Here is a 7,784-nt window from a genome sequence, read left to right as displayed (position 1 = left end):
ATTACAGAAGTTATTCAAGTATAAGGTGTTAGTATACCCTTAGTATACAGGTAAAAAGCAATCCCATTGTTAAATATATTCAGGAGAGAAATGCCACTGTTTCATTACATTGTGGTTTTCAATTAAGAAGACATTTACATAAATATTTACTACTATGTAACTTTTTAAAAAATGAGAATAGGTATAAATAACATTTACTTGCAATCACTTTCTTACCACTAATTCTCCACCAAAACCCCCCCCCTACATTCTAATTATATGTCAGTTTCTAACAGTCATGTTTGTTTCTAAGTTATTTCCTTTTATTTTGCAGTCTGCTTTACTCTTTCAACCACTTCCTCTTTTGTCTTTATATGCTTCAACATTTCTGATAATCCAGTAACTATACCCAAGATCATAATTCTTTGTCCTTTCTCTTTTCACTTCCCTATTCATGAAAAAATTACATTAAATGGAGGAGGTACTGTTAGATTATAGGAAGAAACACTGATAAAATATCTTCTGTGTGCAATGAACAAAATCCAGTGAATTAATAAAATTATTTATTGTTCCTAAATGGAGATTTAACTGCTTATGCCTTATTACAAATCAGGAATCAGGATACACTAATCCAGAGAAATTCATTAAATAACAGGCAACATTTCCTTTAGGGTTATCTGACTGATACTGCCTTAAGATCTCTACTAGTATAGTTACTCATTTGGCTGGCAAAAGGTTTTCAAAAAGGAAATCTGGGGAAAGGAAAATTGATTGTTTTTAAATGCACCAGCACTAGGAAAAAAAGCATTTCCTGGTTCTTATTCATTCAAAACAGAATAGAAGAAGGTGGAGATTTAAAATCATTAAGGAAACAAAATAAGAAACTTCATTAGAGTGAGGATAAAGCTGCCATTCTTATTGCTCACTATTGTTTCAAGTCTCTGCAGCAGGTAGGAGCAGGAAGATTTAAAAGAGTAGGAAGGAAAAGGTTTTGCCCTTTTCCTTAATGTAAGTCTACTATATTTTAATAGGCTTTGAGCTGTTATCTCTTTGCTTCACATCAGGAACGCTACCACACCTCATTATCACACCATCTTGAGGAAACAGATACTGCCCCCTTGAACTTTGGTAAGAATCATCACAGATATAACAGCTTAGAAAAGAAAGTTTTTGCGTAGACTCTGCTCCCAGTAAGGTCAAGGAAATGAGTTTCTAAAAAGCTCTATGAAGTAAAAAGCCATTTTCCATATACATAATTTTCATGGTTCATTGTGACACATAGTGTGCTTCTCTGAATATTACTGACAGGAACTCCATTTAAAACCTAAAATATTTGATAATGTTCTAAAACAGAGAAAGACAGAGAAGACTTGAGTGCTCAAGTAATATGAAATAAATTCAGTATTTAGATAGCCTTACGAGGCTAGTATTTTTATATTCCCAAACTTACTAAAGATTTCTCTGAATCACAATACCTAAAACTATAATTAACTTATATTAGGATTTAAGTTTTCTGATGTAAAAATATACTTAAATAATTTAATTTGCACAGAATATTTATGTGAGTACTCTGATGTTATATACCTGTCACTTCAAATATGAAAACTCAGGATTAATTTGGGTGTTGGCATCATACTGCAATCATACTAGTAAATGATTTAATTTCAGTATTATATTTAGGATGACACTAAAAGAACCTCTATCAAAATAAATTCTTCCACCATTTGCCTATTGTATCTTATTTTTTTAAAACTATACACAAATTATTTTACTTCACAATTAATTATAAATAGCCATGAGAAACATAACACCAACAGATACCATTTCTAAGTTAAAATAATAAGAAGAAAATATATTCACTTAATGGAATTATATATCAATCTAACCAACAAACGGTGAGAGAGTGGGTAGAGAGATTATATTCTCCCTACAACATGTTTTTAATTCTTCTGGCTGACTGAGGAGGAAGAGGATTCTGTCCATGAAGAAATAGTAATATTTTTTAAATCTTTATGATTATAAAATATGAATTGCACATAAATTATCCAAAGGGAATTCTTAGATAACTTCCAAACAGGAGACAATGACCTTTCAGATCATCTCAAGTTTAAATTTCTGCTGCCATCCTCAGATATGGAGAAGAATTTCTAGAGAATAAATATGAAAGGAGGCCCTATGTTTTGGAGGTTATCTAGACTTGTTAATAAAAGAGTTTCTCTTGATTAAATGAGTCTCTCCCTTTCTTTTTCTCAAATAAATCAGAAAATTCAACGTATCAAAACTCTGACTAAAATCCAAAGGACAGGAAACACTCTGAATACCAAATGTAATCCCATCTACAAATGGTAGAGCTCCATGTTTTGCCAAACAAATCTCACAACTTCACCAGAGTATTCAAATTGAGCACCAAATAGGACAAATTGTCATCTCCTCCACTTGTGAACCTTAAGTGGTGCATAATTTACTGAAGAAACATTGTTGAAGGAACTTCAGATTCTTGGAAGACCCCTGGATTATAAACTCTAAACCAGAAGTAGCAGTGAGCCAGTGACCAGACAGAATCCAAAAGTTTATGCATCCAGAAAAGTGGTACCACCTTCAAACCCAGGTGGAGGACCCCTATTCTAAGCTTGCACCTTAGAACTACCCATAAATTAGAAACCTACAAATGATGAATGTAATAAACTTATCAATTCCAAAAAAACATTTCTGTCACTCAGGACCCAGTGACCAGGAATGACACTGGTAACTCATAAACTTAGAGACAGAAGAAACTGAAGAAACTCTGAACAAGATAAATCCTAAGAAACCCATGCTAAGATATACCAATAATCAAACTTTTAAAAATTAAAAGCAAACAAGAAAATATTTTGAAAGTGGAGATAAACCATTTCCTATAAGAGGAAAACAATTAAAATTACAGCAGATTTCTCATGAGAAACCACAGAGGCAAGAAGGAAGCGACACATCATTTTTCAACTGCTAAAAGAAAAGAACTATCAACATAGAATCCTATGTCCAGAAAAAATATTTTTGAGAAATGAGGAGGAAATGAAAACATTCACAGATGAAGGAAAATCCAGAGACTCTATTAGCAGTAACTCTACAATAAAACAATGACTACAGGATTTCTCTAAATAGAAAAGAAACTTTAAGTAAGGATTTTTAGAACATAAGGAAAAACAGCAAAAATTTGAATTAAAATACAGTGGATTTTCCTTTCCCTCTCAAGTTTTCTAAATATTGTTTGATGAATAAAGCAAAATTTCACAACTTTTCATTGTGGACCTAAATATATGTAAAGGAAATATCTAAGAAAATTATATTATAAATAAGGTAAAAGGATGTAAAGGGAGGTAAGTTCCTATTGTCAAACATAACCATTTCAGAACACTGAGGAAACTGAGCAAAAGAAGGCAATAAATTGAAAAGCACTTATTTTTGAAAAACCTCCAAAACTTTGGGTAAGAACAATGTGAACTGTGTGACCTGCTTTCCTGGATGTCTCTCATTTCCTCCCCACCCCAGGGACACACACAATTGGCAAGAATGGTAGTTCTGCCAGTACAGGGATGGCCATGAAAACAGCAGCTTTCCTGACATAGAGAGCAAGCTCAATTCAAGGTGAGAGGAGAAAACCACCTTTGCCATCTGAATGTGGCAGACTCAGTTAGATATGAATGGGGAAAACAGTTTTGCAGTACCAGTTGGGTCAAGTAGTAGACCAGCTAGAAATTTAATGGGGCTGTCTGAGTTGATATAAACTCTTCACATTTCTGGCTGACTGAAAAATTATGCTTACTATGCTTTATATAGCAGAGACCCTTAAAAGAGGCTAGCAAAAAGAAAGCCAGAGACTTTAGAACTGGCTGCAACCCTGAAAGTAATTTCTAACACACATACACAGATGGATCAACACAGTGGAAGCCCTATTGTCTCCAGGATTTTTTTTTCTGCCTACAACACTGTCAGATCTTGTAGTCTGTTTTCTGTTGCTATAATAGAAAATATGAGACTGAGTAATTTATAAAGAAAAGAGATTCATTTGGCTCATGGTTCTGGAGGAAGGGAAGTTCAAGATTAGGCTACCATATCAGCAATGGATTCATGCTGTATCATAACATGGTGGATGGCATCACATGGCAAGAGTGCATGTGAAAGTGGTGAATGAGCCCATGTGAAAGAGAGGAAAGAACAAAAGGGGCCAGACATTTAATAACAACATGCTCTTGTGAGAACTAATCCATCCTGAGAAAGCGAATCCAGTTTGACAAGAAAGACAATCCACCTGGAGCCTTACCTCCCAACACCACTATATTGGCAACCAAATTTCAACATGAGTTTTGGCAGACAAACTACATCCAAGCCATAGCACTTAGCACTAACCTAAAGCAGACTTGAGGGCAACCTGCTTGGCTAAACAATAATAATTTAAACCTGATCATGGGTTATCAGTGGCTGCATACCACAGAGAATACAGGGTATGTAGTTTAATCTCAGGCAGTTGCTAAAAAAATGAAAAAATAAACAAATAATCTTCAGAAAAATAAGAAAGAATCCAGATACATATGATATACTATGATATATCTCATTTATCCAATATTCAATATTAAAAAATCATTAAACATAAAAAGAAACAGGATCATGCTACCTATATTCAGAGGAAGGGGGAAGGAGAAAGTCAGTATAAAATTCACTCTAAATGGGACCAGATATTGGATTTAGCAGTTATTTCAATAAGTTTTTATAAATATGATCAAAAATTAAGGAAACACATGATAATGAGTCACCAAATAGGAAATATCAATAGAGAAACCAAATCAGAATTCTAGAGAAGTAAAGCAAAACAACTGCTTTGAAAAATCCACTACATGGGCCCAAAACTAGATTGAATGTATGAGAACAAAGCATCAGGGAAGTTAATAATACATCCATATAATGTATCCAATTCAAAGGACAGAGAGAAAGAGATTGCAGAAAAATGAACAGAGCCTCAGGGATCTATGAGACAAGGTAAAGTGCTCTAACATATATGTAAGGGAAATTTCAGCAAGGGAGAGAAAAAGTAACAGAACAAAGTTTAATGAAATAGGGGCCAAAACCTTACCAATTTTTATTTTTAAAAATTAACTTGCAAATCCAAGAACTATAATGAATCTCAAGTAAGTTAAACAGAAAGCGTACCATATCTAGGTAGGTAGTCATTTTTTAAAAAAGAAAGAGAAAGTGAAGGGTTTGAAATTTTAGCTTACTTGAAACTTACTTATCCTTTTACTGATTCATGGAAATAGCTTAGAAGACTTAGTTTGTGGGCCATAAGCTCAAGACTTAATTGCTCACAGCACAGCAAGAAAGATATGCATCAGCATATTTTTACTGATTCACCTAATATCTAAGTCCCGTAGGGTCAATGTTTGCACATACAATGGATTGCTTTTTAGAAGAGGAACCAAAGGCAAAGGCCCAACTTATTTTGAGTAAGTAACAGAGCCAGTTTCCTTTTCTCTCCCCAGGCAGCGAGTAGTCCTATTACACTTTGACCAACTTAGTTGACTGACTAGCTATAGAAACAGCTTAGTGTCAGGAGATGGATAAGCTTTGCAATTTCAGCATGCACAGCAAGAACAATTAGGAATCCTGGCAATTAGAGGGGAACACAGGAATAAAACAAATAGCAAGATAGATAAATCCAAACATACGAATAATTGCTTTCAATATAAACAAAATTAAACACTTGATTTGAAAGACAATCTTGAGTGTCCCCCAGAGACCCATGTGCTTGGTGTCTAGCTTGGCACTGTTGGGGGGGTAGCAGAAACTTAAAGAGGGAGAAGCTAGTGGGAGGTCTTGGGTCATTGATGGCACGTGTTCAAAGAGGACTGTAGGATGCTAGTCTCAAATCTCCTTTTGCTTTCCATCTGCCATGAGGTAAGCAGCTTCCTCTGCCACAAGTTCCTGTCATGATGTATGCCTTACCACAGGGCCAAAACAACAGGCCCAACTAACTATGCACTAAAACCTCCAAAAATTATGAGCCAAAATAAACCTCTCCTCTTTTTAAGTTGATTACCTCTGGTGTTTTGGTATAGTAATGCAATTTGACTAACAGACTGTATAAAGCAAACAAGATCTACATATATATTGTCATAAGGAAATACACTTTAGGTTAAAATATATAAATTAAAATATATTAAAATATATAAATAGCCATCATGCAAATGATGGCTACAAGAAAACTAGAATGGCTATATGAAGATCAGACAAAATTGGATTTATAATGAGGAATATTAACAGATAACATAGATATTTCTTAATTCTAAAAGAGTTGATACATCTAGAAAATAATATAAATGCTTAACAACAGAACCACAAAATACATGATGCAAATACAATATAAAAAGGAGAAGTAGACAAAGGGATGACTCACTTATCTAAAAGGACTCTTGCTTAAGTGATGTACATAAAAATAAATATAGTTACTGATGTGTAGCTAATAATAAAAAAATACAGTTACTATAGAGTCAGGAGAAATCAAAAAGATGTAATAAAAATCAGTGTACATCCCGTGTAGAGGTGCCTACCTATAATCCCAGCTAATCAGGAGGCTGAGGCAGGAGGATGAAAGTTTGAGGCCACCTGGGCAACTTAGAAGTACCCTGTCTCAAAATAAAAAATAAAAAAAGGTTGGGGATATAACTCTGTGATGAAGCAACTCTGGGTTCAATTCTCATTAGTGAGGTGGCGAGGGTGGTTTTTGTACAACCTTTGATTTTAAAAAGCTCATAAATTTCATAATTACAACATTGACATGAATATACAAATTATATTATCTTCAGATTCCAGAACACTCTCCAATGAAAACTTAATGATTCTTTTCATCTCTTTCCCTTCTTCCTTTTAAGAATCAGTCCCAGGGACTGGGGCTGTCGCTCAGTAGTAGAGCGCCCACCTTGCACGTGTGAGGCACTGGGTTCGGTCCTCAGCACCACATAAAAATAAATAAAGATATTGTGTCCAAATACAACTAAAAAAATATCAAAAAAAAAGAATCTGTCCCAAAGCTTACTGAAACTCTAAAGTGGTAGTGAGAATGTCAAATGCTTATAAGCTATAAGAAAGTAAACTTGAATATATTCTTTTTTTTATGTTCTAGCTAATCTTATTTAAACTGCCATTGCTACCATGTTGTATTTTTACAAAGATTATATATTATAAAAAATAAGATAATTTTTGAAACTTCTGTTTAATAAATAAATAAATAAATGATAAACATATCCCAGCTGGAAGTAATGTAATGCACAAATAAATAAATGAAAGAAGGAATTTGTGCAAAGGTTAAGAGGTTGCCAACTTAATTTGTTTCAAGATGAATTCTATTTGGTATAACATATAAGGCATCATAAATTACTGTGTTTTAAACTATTCAGTCTTATTTCTCAATGTAATATTATACTCAGGGAAAAACTAGCTTCTTTAAGGCTAAACTGTAAATTGGCAATGCATGGTATAATAAATAAGACGGTAAGCTTATAAGACAATCTGCCTGCAAAAGAAAGAGTGGCTGATAATATTCTAAAACTTGAGACGTGAAAGAAATGTGTTTCATTTCAAAATTAGTTTATGACCCTTGTTTACAAGCTAAAAAGAAGAGTTTAAATAGCACTGCCCTTCTTTAATATAATTGATGTTGGTTTTGTTATTCTAAAATTATAATATTTTAATAATTTGATAATTTAATATTAAATAATATGTCATTTTGAGGCTAGTAAATTTTATTATTTTTTAAATTTGGGAATGTCTTACTG

The sequence above is a fragment of the Urocitellus parryii genome, chromosome 5 (genome assembly GCF_045843805.1).
Source record: "Urocitellus parryii isolate mUroPar1 chromosome 5, mUroPar1.hap1, whole genome shotgun sequence".
NCBI lineage: Eukaryota > Metazoa > Chordata > Mammalia > Rodentia > Sciuridae > Urocitellus > Urocitellus parryii.
This window is presented reverse-complemented; position numbering follows the sequence as displayed.